Below are 13530 nucleotides of genomic sequence, written 5' to 3'. Positions count from 1 at the left end.
GATGTACAAATGGTAAACAAACCCATGCTGGGAAAGTAAAATGGTATGCCAGCTGTGGAAAACAGTATGATAGCTCCTCAACAAATTCAAAATAGGGTTTCCATATAACCCAGGGTGGTACTTCTGGGTACATACCTGCCACAATTTAAAATAGGCTCTCGAGGAGATAGTTTTACAACCACGTTTAAGCAGCATTATTCCCAATAGCTAAAGTGTGGCAGCAACCGAAGTATCCATGACAGATGAATGGATAAGCAAAATGTGGCATCTACATACAATGGAAGATTATTCAGTCTTAAAACCAAAGGAAATTCTTACATATTCTACAAAATGAATGAACTTTGAGGTCATAATGCTAAGTGAAATAAGTCAGTCACAAATAGACGAATACTGTATGATTCCACTTATGTGAGGGACTTAGAATACTCAAAATTGTAGCAACAAACAGCAGAATGGTGGTTGCCAGAAGTTGGGGGAGGGATAAATGAGTTATTGTTTAATGGATAGAGTTTCAGTTTTACAAGATGAGGAGTTAGGGGAGATGAATGGTCGTGATGGTTGTAAAACAAAAATTATGAATGTAATTAATACCACTGAACTGTACACTTAAAATGGTTAAGATGTAAATTTTACATTATGTGTATTTTGACACAATAAAAAAAGTGCAAAAATGTTCAGGTGTTGTAACTAATTATTCTGTTGGTTGTATCTGCTGGATCTCACTTATATAATCTGTAATTTTTAAACATGAGCTCATCTTCAAGATTGAATATTTATTCTTCTGGAGTTCTGTGTGCTCTGGTTTATAAAATTATCAGAATAGAGTGATTTCAGCCTTTGCTTATGTTTGGAGAATGAGGGGTTCCAATGATTCTGGACCATTTTAAACACCTAAGTACCTGATAGCATGCCAGGTTCCATTCAAACTGCCTCAGTAGTTACCTAGCATAGGCAAACTTATTCCTCCCCGTTCCCACATCACATACCTTATGCTTGCTATAAATTCCTTTTCCTAAGCACACAGCCCAAATCAGTTTCCACAAATAATTATCCTATCTCCTGTTCTCAAGTCAGTGCTCCCTTCCCCTCCATCTCAAGATTTTCTCTTCATTTCCCTCTTTCTGGTGGCCAGTTTACCCAACCTCATCTTCAAATCTACCATCATAGTCTATCATTCAAATTCTTCCTACTCCATCTGCATTGCCATGACTTACTAAAATTCTATTTTAGAATTATAAACTAAGAATATGATCAAATGACTCTGATCTCAATGGGAGTGCACACAGATTACATGCAGAATTTGGGATGGTTGTGATTTCATTATGAGATTTGTATATAAATATTAGACTATGTTTTCTTAAGAATAAAATTAATAAAAATTGACCTCCAGAATATTAGTCTTACACTTGATCTTAGCCAAAAGACCAAGAAGCGATTAGAATATTAGCCTTAAATCAGTCTCACAGATTGCCAGAAACAATGATGGTAGTGTAGTATTTTTCATTTTAAGGGTAAAGGAGGCCAGGTGCAGTGGCTCACATGTGTAATCCTAGCACTCTGGGAGGCCAGGGTGGAAGGATCACCTAAGGCCAGGAGTTGGAGACCAGCCCGAGCAAGAGACCCCTCTCTATAAAAAAATAGAATAATTAGCCAGGCATGGTGGTATGGGCCTGTAGTCCCAGCTACTTGGGAGACTGAGGGCAGGAGGATCACTTGAGCCCAGGAGTGTGAGGTTGCAGTGAGCTATGATGACTGCACTCTAGCCTGGGCAACATAGTGAGACCCTGTCTCAAAATAAACAAATAAATAAAAGGTAAAGAAGTAATATTAGCTCCAGAAAAACTAAAGACACTTTATAGTTCCAGCAAGACTCTTAAAAAAAATTGAGGGGTCATGAAAATGGGGCCAAATTTTTTTAAACTGATGGTACTTATATTTCCCATTAAGGAAACTGACCAAAGATAAAATACACATAGTTTGTACTGTCTCAGCAGTGAATTTCTTTTTTTTTTTTTACTGAGTTCCTGAACTTAAAGATAAGAAAATGACATGCACAAAGCTCCAGGTCTGGAGGACAACGTTGAGATTTTTCTCCACTTTTCAAGTCCTAGGAAAAGAAACCAGCGAGAAAGGGGATGGCAGGAACAAAGCAGAGGTCCCCATGCCCTTCACCCAGCACCTCTAGGAGGAAGTGAGCTGTGAGCACACACCTGCACACGCTGCCACAGGCACGGGAAACATGCAGGGAGGAAGAGGCCCAGAGATTATCAGGGATGTGTCTATTCTTTCATTTAGCAGTGTTTATTGAGAACTTTCTATAGGTAAGGTACTGCCGTGCTAGGGAAGGGAGGAGATGTTTCAGCTTGAGACTGTACCTTCTGTAATTTTCCAACCCGGTATAAAACAAAAATATGATGAAATGGCAAGTATATGCTCCACATGAGAATTAGAAAAGAATTATAAAAACATTTAGCAGAGAGACGGGGAGAAAGACAGAGGGAGAGAGAGAGAATCTGGACATGGTTATGTTTAAAGAAATAAAGAAAGCACAAGTTTATTGCAAGCACTCTACCCCGCCAGGCCAAAAACTCCCTTAAGAAAATCAAGTTTGCTTAAACATTTAGTCACAGGGAAAGAAACCCCACATCCTTATATCCCCATTCAATCTTCGGCACAAACAAAAGAAGTGCACTCTTATGCTTGGAAGCCACGAGACTTCCCCAGCCGGCATCTCCCTGCGGGCATCTACAGTGTGCAGGTGCCTTGTCAAGAAAGCAGCTCTCTGGTCTGTTTCAGGGACTAGTCACATTGGCCAGCTGAGAAACACCACTGTCATTTTTAGGTTGCAAAGTGCCTTCCCTTCTCCTGCTGCTCACACGGTGACAACATTCGAATAATCTGATTTCAGTAAAACCGTGGAGCTTTTCGAGTGGATTCGAAAAGGAATTTACTACAGACTTGCTCGTCATGGCTTTTTCCTGGATGTTCACAGCATCTGTCCTGTCCTCTACAACTTAGGTAAATGAGTATAATTCCTCTCCCTTAATCATCACACAGAAAGTCCCCAAATCCAGTGCAAAATGGTAGCTCCTCAGAGGCGACAACATGCAATTAGATGTCTACGGTTTTGCATATTCCAAGCAAGCAATTTAAAATGTCAAATAGTGAGCAATTTCTTTGTACTCCATAAAAAGACTCCCCCTGATTCCCCAGACAACCCATTTGCAGAATTGCTAGTAAATCAACATAATTTGTTTTCCCTGAGACTATGTTCTGCAAGGGAAACCTCCCTCAAAACTGCTGAAGCTGCTGCAATTATATAAAATTATTGCATCTCACAATAAGGAACTTCCCTATAATTGGCCATGCAAATGAGGAACAATAATATGGATATAATTTAGACACAGAGGATGATCCTTGAAAGGCAGCCTGACTGTTGTTCCCAAGTTAGTTTAATTTCATCAGTGTTCCCTTTGCTTCATAAAACTCCTGAATTTTACAATTCAGCAGATATTCGGAATCCCAGAGACATACACTTTGCTTGGGTGAATTCAGATATTTAGTATATAGTGCAAGTCAAATATTTGCAGTGTTTGAATGCAAATACTCCATCACTGGGATGTCTGTGGCTACAGAATGGAGAATAATTAGCCTTTGTTTTCAAGCAGGTGACAGGCAGATCTTTTCCGAAAGCTCTAACAGAAAGTCTGCAAATAATAATATCCAATTCCACATATCAGGCACCACCAAAGAAAACGGACCAGAGCCCAAGGCAGGGTCCTCTGTGATGTGCTTTTCTTGAAAGAGAGAGCTGCCCCAAGGAAACAGAAGCCTCACTCTTGTTCTGTGCTGGTATACAGACATGGATATAGCCTTGGTCAAATAATGCCCCTGAAATTTAAAAAGACAATTTATTCTGGTGGCAAAAAGAAGACTATGAAATCCAGAAAACCTAGGCCAAAAGCACAGCTTTTTGATTAACCACCTCACTGATCACTGCCATGTCAATTTGCTTCTCTAAGACCCCATTTCCTCAAGAACCAAATGAAGGAATTGAGTTACCTGAGCTGTATGATATTCTCTTACTATAAAATATTATGAATCTACCTATGATAAATGCTGGCTATTACATAAGGGGTTGCTATGGAGTCATGGCAAGAATGTGGCCTCAAGATTGGCAACTGTGGGGTTGAATCCAGTTTTACAGTATTAGCTATGTGTGTCCATATGAGCTACTAGTTCTTCGAGCCTGAGCTCCTTTAGAATTAAATGTTTACCTGGTGTTATTTAAAAACTTAGCTCATTTCCCAGAATGCTTAAGGCAACCCTAGACAAAATTGTGAAATAAGTTGAGATTACCCGAAGCCACTTATTCCTACATTTTTTATTTTTCTTTAAACTTACACTCTGCCTTCCTGCTGTTTTCTTCTTCCAAAAATGATAACTACGTAGCACTAAGATGAGGGAGGTACACTGCTTCAGTGGTATGCATATGCAACAGAGACTAGGGGTACAGTATTTAGACTGAGACAGATCTGGGTTCTGATCCTGATTCCATCCTTCACATGTAATCCTGGGCACGTTAATTAATTTCTCTAAGACTCAAGTTTCTGCATCTGTAATATCGGGTTCATTAAACATACCTGTATAGAGTTGATGTGAAACCTAAATAAGATGGTCACGACACACAGTATTAAGTCAGGTACAAGTGAGTGACTAATAAACCTTGGTGCTGATTATTATTTATTCCCTCATGCTAAATGGCTCAGAGTTAGATTGTAAATAAATAAAAACCTTCTGTCTTTACAGAGGAACTTAAACCACACTTCCCTTCCCATGACTATAAAAATTCATTGCAGGCTTTCCATTCTACCTTTTTTTAATCTCACTGTGTTCTTTTGAGCCCGACCTTTGCTTCCCTTTCTCTCCTCCAGCTTTCTGCTGGGGAAACGGGCAGTCTGTCCAGTCCTGCCTGCCTCACATTTCTAGCAACACTACTTCCTTCTGTCTATCCAGTTACACAGCAGCCTTTGAATGAGTACCTCTTATTGGCCAGTCTCGGTGAGGAGATGGGAACACAGAAATAGCACAGACTGCCTTCAAGCAGGTGACTGCAGAATGGACTGAGAGACGTTAAGGAGGCCACATTAACAGGACTTGAGGATTGATGGATGTGGTAGATAGGGAGTGAAGTTCACGCCCTTTAACTTTTTCCCATGCTCTTCTAGAAATTCTTTGCATGAATATGCTTTTGTCTGCATATTCTCCTATGCTAAGCACAACTATGAGGTAGATTATACAGTATCAGGAAGACTAACAGAAGAGGGAGAGATTCTATTTAACCTCTGGAGGTTCACACACACATATATTTTCTTTGAAACAAATTTTCCACTAGCTGAAACTGGCAGAAACTAATTCAGAGGAAGGAAAGCTCAAGTACTTTGACCACACATATGCTTAATAATTAGGTTTGGGTTCTTTGAAGACGTTAAGAATGATTCATTATCTCAAAATTTTAAGGGCCTTTTAAGGGCTGGGGCTCTGCTGATGAAAAATATGAAACTAAACACTTGACTGTGCTTTGACTCTGCAAAGGAAAGCAAATGCCACAGTCAACAAGTAGCTAAACTTAAATCGCTTTGCAAAAATAATGTGAAAAGTTGACTACTTTGAGATGAATGTTCATTATTTCCTCATAAAGCAGTTAGGAAAGAGTTGGGACCCTGACTCAGGAAAGTGGAGATGAGAAAGGGGACTCTCATTGTGCAAGATTGATGGCCTCCAGCTACCTGGTGGCAGTCCAGGCTCAAGAGAAAAGAGTCAATAGAGGGCCTGTGTGTGGCACATGGACACACTCCAGAAGCAATATATGCACTCAGTTTTATTTTCCTTTTCTGCAGTGTAACCCACCTCTCCCATCCCTCCTTGTTGCCCTGAAACTCAGTAAAGTCTGTTTAAAATATCTTGTGTCTATTAGGTGGGAATATTTAAAGGAAGGGCCATATTTATGCAAAGGGTGAGGCGGAGCAGGGAAGCACCACAACAATATGGAAAAGCCAAAGAACTTGCAAGAGAGCCCTTCCGGCACAGTGGTTCAAAGGGCGGAGTGACCAACAAAGAACCAAGACATGTGCACATTCCCTGGGATCTTCGGAAATCATTGCAGTGGGGAGTAGATTTCCTAGGCTCACGTGAGCTGCAGACTCAGATTATTGTTATTTGAATATTAAAGGAAAGCAGTAAGTCAGAAGCACTAGAGAACCTGGGGAAATAGGTATACTAGGAAGGTTCTTACAGAAAGATGTAGGTTTGTAAGAGAAGGTCAGAATGTGATTCACTGCATATTGAACCAACTTCACTAAATAGGGCAGAGGAAAACCCACATCCCAGGCCTCCCACACATGTTAAAGCAGGTCCCAGAGAGTCCTTCTGGGTCCTTCCTGGTCCTTAAACATCACAAGGGCATGGCTAAAGAATGCTGTGAGAAGAAAGTGGGGAGAGCTCAGTAGCCCTTTTGGGGTGCTTCACTGGCTTATTTCCCTTATCAGCCAGGGCCCTCAGAGGTGTACGATGATCTCGTATTCCCAAAGAACCCCATTAAACAATGACAGAACCGCACATGGCTGCCAACTCTTTTGCTATATGTGTCGTAGGATGGGAAATCTTCCACTTCCCTTCATAACCGTCTATGGTTTTTAAGCACATTGGCCCTCCACGGAGATGAGGAGCCACTAGTCAGCGTTCTCTCTATACTTCTTTATGGTCACAACTGAAGGATTATCAGGTGCCCCGTCTCAATTTTCTTGCACCTGCTGGACAGCATCATTAATTATGCCTCATAGAACCATTCTCTAATTCATCCCCTTGATAATTTCTGCTGGGCGATAGCCTCTCTAGTTTTTTCACTTTGTAATTTTAAATAAAAAGCAAACTGGAAACACCAAGTTTAGAATGAATAGAAAGCATACTTAGAAGATACATAGTTTTACTTTTATATCACAATTGTTCTAAGGGCATACTGATTTCTAAATTTTCTTAAAAAATGTTTTTTTTCATCAATTTTCAACTTTGGAAACTTATATCAATTGTATAAATCTGCTGTGTGCTGAAACTGTTAAAATTTCAATTCCATTAAACAGTATTCTGTTCTATAGGAAACTTTCTGAAACATTCAGTTTTGTTTTTTTTAAATAACAGTTGTTAAAGGAGTCACTCAGAGAATTCAGCCATAATTTCAAAATTGATAACAGAGTTGTTACCTGACAAAGCTACTCTGATTCTTTTCTGGTCATCGAGAACCTCCATGTGCCTGATCTAAAAATATTTGCTGAGTCTATCTTACTTGACCCCGCATCAGCCTTCCCCCCAAAAATCCTTCTCTGAAGCTCACTCTTCCCTTCTCTTACATGATCTTACACTCCTCAGGTTTTCCTTTTCCCTCTCTGTCTACTCCTCTCACTCTTTTTCTGACCCTTCCTCCAACTCTTCCTAACCGTGGACTCTCAGGATCCATCTTGAGCCATCTTCTCTTCTCCTGCTTGAGGCACTCCCAGTCCCTTCTAGGGTTTTAATTATTTCCTATTTGGTTTATAGGAAGAAGTTCCAATGTATAATTCCAGTCCAATCTTTTATTTGAAGCTCCATAGACTATATCTAACTTTCTCATCAACATCTCCATTTAGACATATAAGCAGCAACTCCAATCCTACATGTCTGAGACTGGATATATGGTTTCTCACTTCCCCACTGCTCACCCTTACACCAATCAAACCTGTTTGTTGTGCTTCCTAGTTCCTAGCTCAGGAGTTGCTCTTAGGAGAAACCTAGTGTTGTGGGATACTTCTCTCCTTTGCCCTCCACATCTAATCAATCTCCCAGCTATTAACTCTACTTCCTAGATTTCTCAGATACATCTATTTCTCTCCACTTTCGTTACTCCTTCCTGTATCCCAACCACCATCACCTCTCTCCTGGACTTCCAAAAAATTTCCCAACTGGTCTCCCAGACCTATTTGTATCATCCCCTCCAATAAATTCTTCATCATGCAGTCAGTGATCATTTAAAACACAAAGGGCCCAATGTCACCCACTTGCTTAAAATTCTTAAATGGATTTCTATTACATATAGTATAGAAAATCCAAGACCTTTAGCATTGCCTGCGTGACCTGGTCCTGCATCAGCTGGCCTCTGCCCATATTCCATTGAGTTCTCAGAGACATTACAGCCCCACTGGCCACCTTGCTGTCCCTCAAATGTGTCAGGCTCTTTCTCACCTCACAGCTTCCATATACGCAGTTCCCTCTGCTTGAAATGCTTTTCCATGTGTTCTGTGTCTGGCTACCCTCACTGTTAACGTCTTAGCTTAAATAAATATCTCTTCCTCAGAGAAGTAGCTCTTGATCCCTGCACTGGGTGTGGCAGAGACAGTAGTGTCCACCACCTATTCCAAGTCTCCCTCAAATTTTCCCAAACTTTCTTGCTGTAGGATAGGGCTTTGCGACTGGCTTTGCTCCACTGGCTGGGAGAGATGGCATCACTCTTCCCTGAAGTCGTTACAATAAGGTAGGAATTCTCCATATTCTCTTGCTTATTCATGTAGTTGAAAGCAGAGAACTTCAGGATGGTGGTATAAGACTACAAGATGAGTGAGAAATAAACCCTTGTTGCATTAAGTCACTGAAATTTTGGGATTTACATTTTTCACTAGAACAGAGTGTAGCCCATCTTGACTAAGTCTGTCAAATTTCCCGTGCTATTGAATTTCATATCGCCTTGTATGGTTACATCCCTGGCACCTACCACAGCTTTTGACATCTAATAAGCACTCAAAAAATATTTATGGAATAAGAAAATAAATGAGTAAAATACCAGAGTGTAGAGATTGACAATGATAGCCTTTCAAAGAGATAAAAAGATTAACAAAGTAAAATTGTTTGCTAGGCTTCATAGAAGATTCTGAATTGAATTACTGTCAACATACTAAAAAAGAAAACAACTCTCTATATCCGGTTAACAAATAGAGTATAATTAAATCCATGGAGTGGATGATACAATCTGAGAACTAAAGTGAGGAACAACAGGTCCAGGGACAGAGCCCTGAGGATTGGCAACCACTGAGAAGTGAGCAGAAGAAAGGGAAGCAGGAAGAGGGAGACGAATGAAAGGAAGCCCGAAGGGAGAGGCCAAAGGAGAAATGTCAGTCAAGACTCAGGGAGTGAGTGCGTGGTAGAGTTTGCAATTCAGGGAGAACGTGTGGCTGTGTTTTCGTGATCATTTATGCCAAGTGTCTTCTCACGTTCTGCTCCCTGTGCCTGGAGTGTTCCTCGTGCATCTGCGCCTCTCCCTCCCACAGTCTTCCGCAGAGCTCCTGTTCGTCTGTGAACATACACCTGAGCATTTGCTTCCTCCGAAGCCGGTCAGCACCTCCTGCTGTATGTGCAGTAGCACCCTGATCTTTTTCTTCAAAGAGCCATCAGAACTGCAGTAGGTTAGAAATAACTAAATAAATATATGTCTGCTTAAAAAAAAAAACAAACCCTCTGGAGATTTATCCTCACCTTCAAACTTGACCCTGGGCACTTTACTTCTCTACCTGGGGAAGAGAGGATGAAATATCAAAACACAAGGAGTTGAAACTCCCTGGGGGATTCCCTTTTTAGAAGACAGAGAAGGAGAGCATCACAGAAATAATTTTGTATGCCTGCCTTGCACAGAGACCTGGCTGAATTAACATAATGCTGAGAGGTTTCATGAGTAAGGAAAACAACAACAACAACAAAGTATTAGCTTTCCTTTTCAACTATAGCAGAAATATTAAAAACTTTGTATCAAAGAAATTATCTTTTTAAAATTCTTTTATTTATTAAGCCATCTTAATAAAATATCTGTTATTTCAATAATAGTTTTAAAATAAAAATAAATAATAAAAATCTTTTTGAGGCTGGGACATGGTATAAATTATAAATAACTGTATCAAAGAATTTAGTTTCTATGAAGTTGCTGTATTGTTTTTTCTTTGATTTGGTCTTGAAGTTTCCCTTACTGGAGACTAGTTTATCCTGACAGATGCCCTGAGGCTCTGTCTGCTCTGTGTCTAGTTTATTTCTACCAGGATAGGCACTTTCCTGGAGAGGCCAGACCAGGAAAGAAGTTAGGTTTGCTGTGTCAGTCGGGTGAAACACAGGGGAGACCGCTCAGCAAAACATGTGAAGCAGTAGAAGCAGTTCATTATTTACAGACCCTGGAGAGAAGAGGTGAGCCCCGCCTCACAGAGCCAACAGGAAGGGGTCAGGGTTATCTGGGACGCGCACACTCGACCAGTGGGTGGGGAGCAAGAGACAGGCGGGGAGAAAAGCCTGTGGACCGAATCCCCTATTGGGGTTCATGGTGTTACCCCAGGAGGCTTCCCATGGGGAGTTCTAATTGGTGGTTTAAAGCAAGCAGGCACAAGTTCTGTGGAGTCACGCTGTGGCTCAGAGACGGCCGCTGTGGCATATTTGTCCAGTCCAGTGCCGGGTGTGGGGTCCAAGGGGTGAGTCCGGTCGGTTGTATTAATGGCAGCTGTCCCGTAGGGAGGTCACCAGGAGGCAGTTATCTAAGGCGGTATCTGGACAACCACGCTGAGGAACCGGGGGAAGGTAGAGAACTGGACACTGTGTCGTGGTGGCTGAGCCCTGCTGCTGGCATGATCAAGTCCAACTTAGGTTCAAAGTGGGTGTCGATGCAACATAAAATCATAAGCATTTACTACAAACGTGTTACTCTGAAAATACCATCTCAGTTTGTTTAAAGTGGGGTTTGCTTAAAGTGTAGTTGTTTTATTTTTAAACAGAATTATTTCTAAGTGTGAGGATACAGAGGAGCAGCCTTGACGGCATTTAGAAGGCCACCAGCTAAATCTTAGATGCCTGGCTGTGCACCTACGTTACCAGACCTTGTCCCACCCTGTGGAGCAGCATCAGGAAGTTGCAGGAACAGCTTCCCGAAAGGCAAAATCGGAAAAATTAAGATGACAAAATGACAGCTAATGTCATAGTCTGTCAGGACCTGGAATACATAATTAAGAGAATTACTATGAGGAAAAATGTGACAATTGTAAGCCACGTGAGGCTGAAAGGACACCACATCTAAGGCCACCATGCCACATTAACCACCCACGTACGGCGCCACAGCTTCAGGGAAACACGGGATCCGGGCACCTTTGATGTCTCTGAGCAAACAGCATGGGCAGCTCTCCTGCCTCAGCACCAGAAGAAGTAAATATATTATGAAAGAAACATCTGTGCATTCCGAACATTTGCACCTGAAGGACAAAGAGAGAGGCTGCCCCTGATATGGGCCAGCCTTAACTTATTGGAGACCATAAGTTTTCAAAAATATGAATTATATAAAGCACTTCATATTTTACGTACCACATAATAGACATTTAAAACGTGTTGCTACAAAGAATAATAAATTAAATAAATACACAAATAGATGGATAGGTAAGTGGATGGATGAATACAGGAACATACTTGCTCCCCGAATTCCACACTTGTACCTTCTTTGGTAATGGAAGACTTTGTTTCTCTCATTATGGAGAAAGTCCAACACCATCTGATATGACTACATTTAAATTTAGACTTCTTCCTTTTCCTATTTTTTATACCTTCAATGATGTTCTCCTCCTTTCATCCTCAAAGGAAAATATATGCCTCTTTATTTTCAAGGATAAATCTTTCACCCCCCTGTTCCCTGAAAGAGCCTAAAACATTGTATTTTATCAAATATATGTCTACTCCTTAGTTGTATTTCCAATCTTTCCCTCTTCATTAACTCTGGAATAATATCAACAAAACAATGTTATTATAGCAGCCAAAGAGTATAAAATAGTTACTATTTTTCAGGCTGTTTCATATTCATTTCTCATCAGTGAATCTTACAACGATTCTATGAAGTTGGTACTATTAACTCCATTTTTATATGTTAGACAAAGAAAGTTTGCAAAGATTAAACAATTTGCTTGTTACTGAGTGGTTAGAAAGTAACAAGACTAAGATGTGGGCCCAGATCTGTCTTATTTAAGTCCAAAGTCATAACTGCTATACCACAGTGCCTCCAAAAACATTTTCAATGAAAAGGGATAAGAATAAATTAATAATAAATGCATCACAAAATCTTTATAGGAAGACTCATTAAAAATTAATGAACAACATACAATGCAAAATGAAAAAATGCAGAGATATACAGTCCTCATTTACCTTAGGAGAATTACTCATTTCTGAAAAATCTCTCATAGGTAAATTCTCATAAGCCAATGGATATATTAATAATTAACACTGAAGTTAATTGCACAAAATGATTTCAATAGTTACCACAGATACATAAGATATTCAATGTTTACATAATTGTACTTTACTGACAAAAACTTTCAAGCAGAAAAATAAAAACAAAAGAGACCAATAAGAAGAATGCAAATGGTGAAAATAAGCCTCTGGCACTTTGAGAGAAAAACTTAACACAACAGGTGCCAAAAATACATCTGTGAAGATAACCAGAGGGGAGCTGTCTTGCAGGGAAGCTCAGCACTCTAGATACGCACAAAAGCCAAATTATTCTTCAGAAACATGAGGAAACATCTCAGAAGCCAAAATTGGGTTATTATGTTAAAATACCTCATAAAGTTGAACCCTTACAGCCTAAATAGGCATGTGTCTGTGTCTGCGTGAACCAAATTGCTAAGTGATAAAATTCATTATTGTAAAAATTTAAAAAGTCCCAAAATTATAATCTAAAAACTTAGTGAAGTTTCCAGTCAAAATCTCCCCTCTAGTACATGTATTTTGGTGAGAAAACAGATAAGTTGTTTAAAAGTGTCAACTGGCAAATAAAGTAAACAAGAATAATTAAAGGATTTTTGAAAAGAAAAATGATGGAAATAGGGCATGACTTGTTCTACCAACTATCAAAATACACTACTAACCCGCAGAAATTGAAACTGTGATGTTGGCATAGCAACAAAGATGACAAAAAAACAAATAGAAAATTTATATAAGAACTAAATATGCAAAATAGGTGGCATTTCAAATCAGTAGTAAAAGCATTAATTATTAAATATAAATGTTGAGGCAATTTGATATCCATTTGAGAGGAAAAAAATTGCTTTTGATCCTTGCTTCACTATGTAATTATTGTGTAATATTAGCATTTGGAAGACCATTCTCCTTTTCAAAATCTGTTTTGATAACCTTGATAAAAAATCTTTCAGCATAAAGAAAAATAGAATAAACATTCATATGCCTGCCATCCAGCTTAAACAAATCTTAACAGTTAGCCAAAAATGCTGTGGATTTTTTAAGCTATTTTTTAAAATAGCTGGGGGTCGGAGGCATAAAGTCATACATAGCTAATGCCTATTAACTGCCTCCCTTATCTCATTCCATTTTTTCTCTTTCTACAATTAATCACTATCCTGAAGTCAGTGTGTATCCCTCCAGTTCATGTTTTTATATTTTTGCTTTATATGTACATATCCATAAACATGTAGTATT

The sequence above is a fragment of the Eulemur rufifrons genome, chromosome 17, assembly GCF_041146395.1.
Source record: "Eulemur rufifrons isolate Redbay chromosome 17, OSU_ERuf_1, whole genome shotgun sequence".
NCBI lineage: Eukaryota > Metazoa > Chordata > Mammalia > Primates > Lemuridae > Eulemur > Eulemur rufifrons.
Note: the sequence above shows the minus strand (reverse complement) of the source record.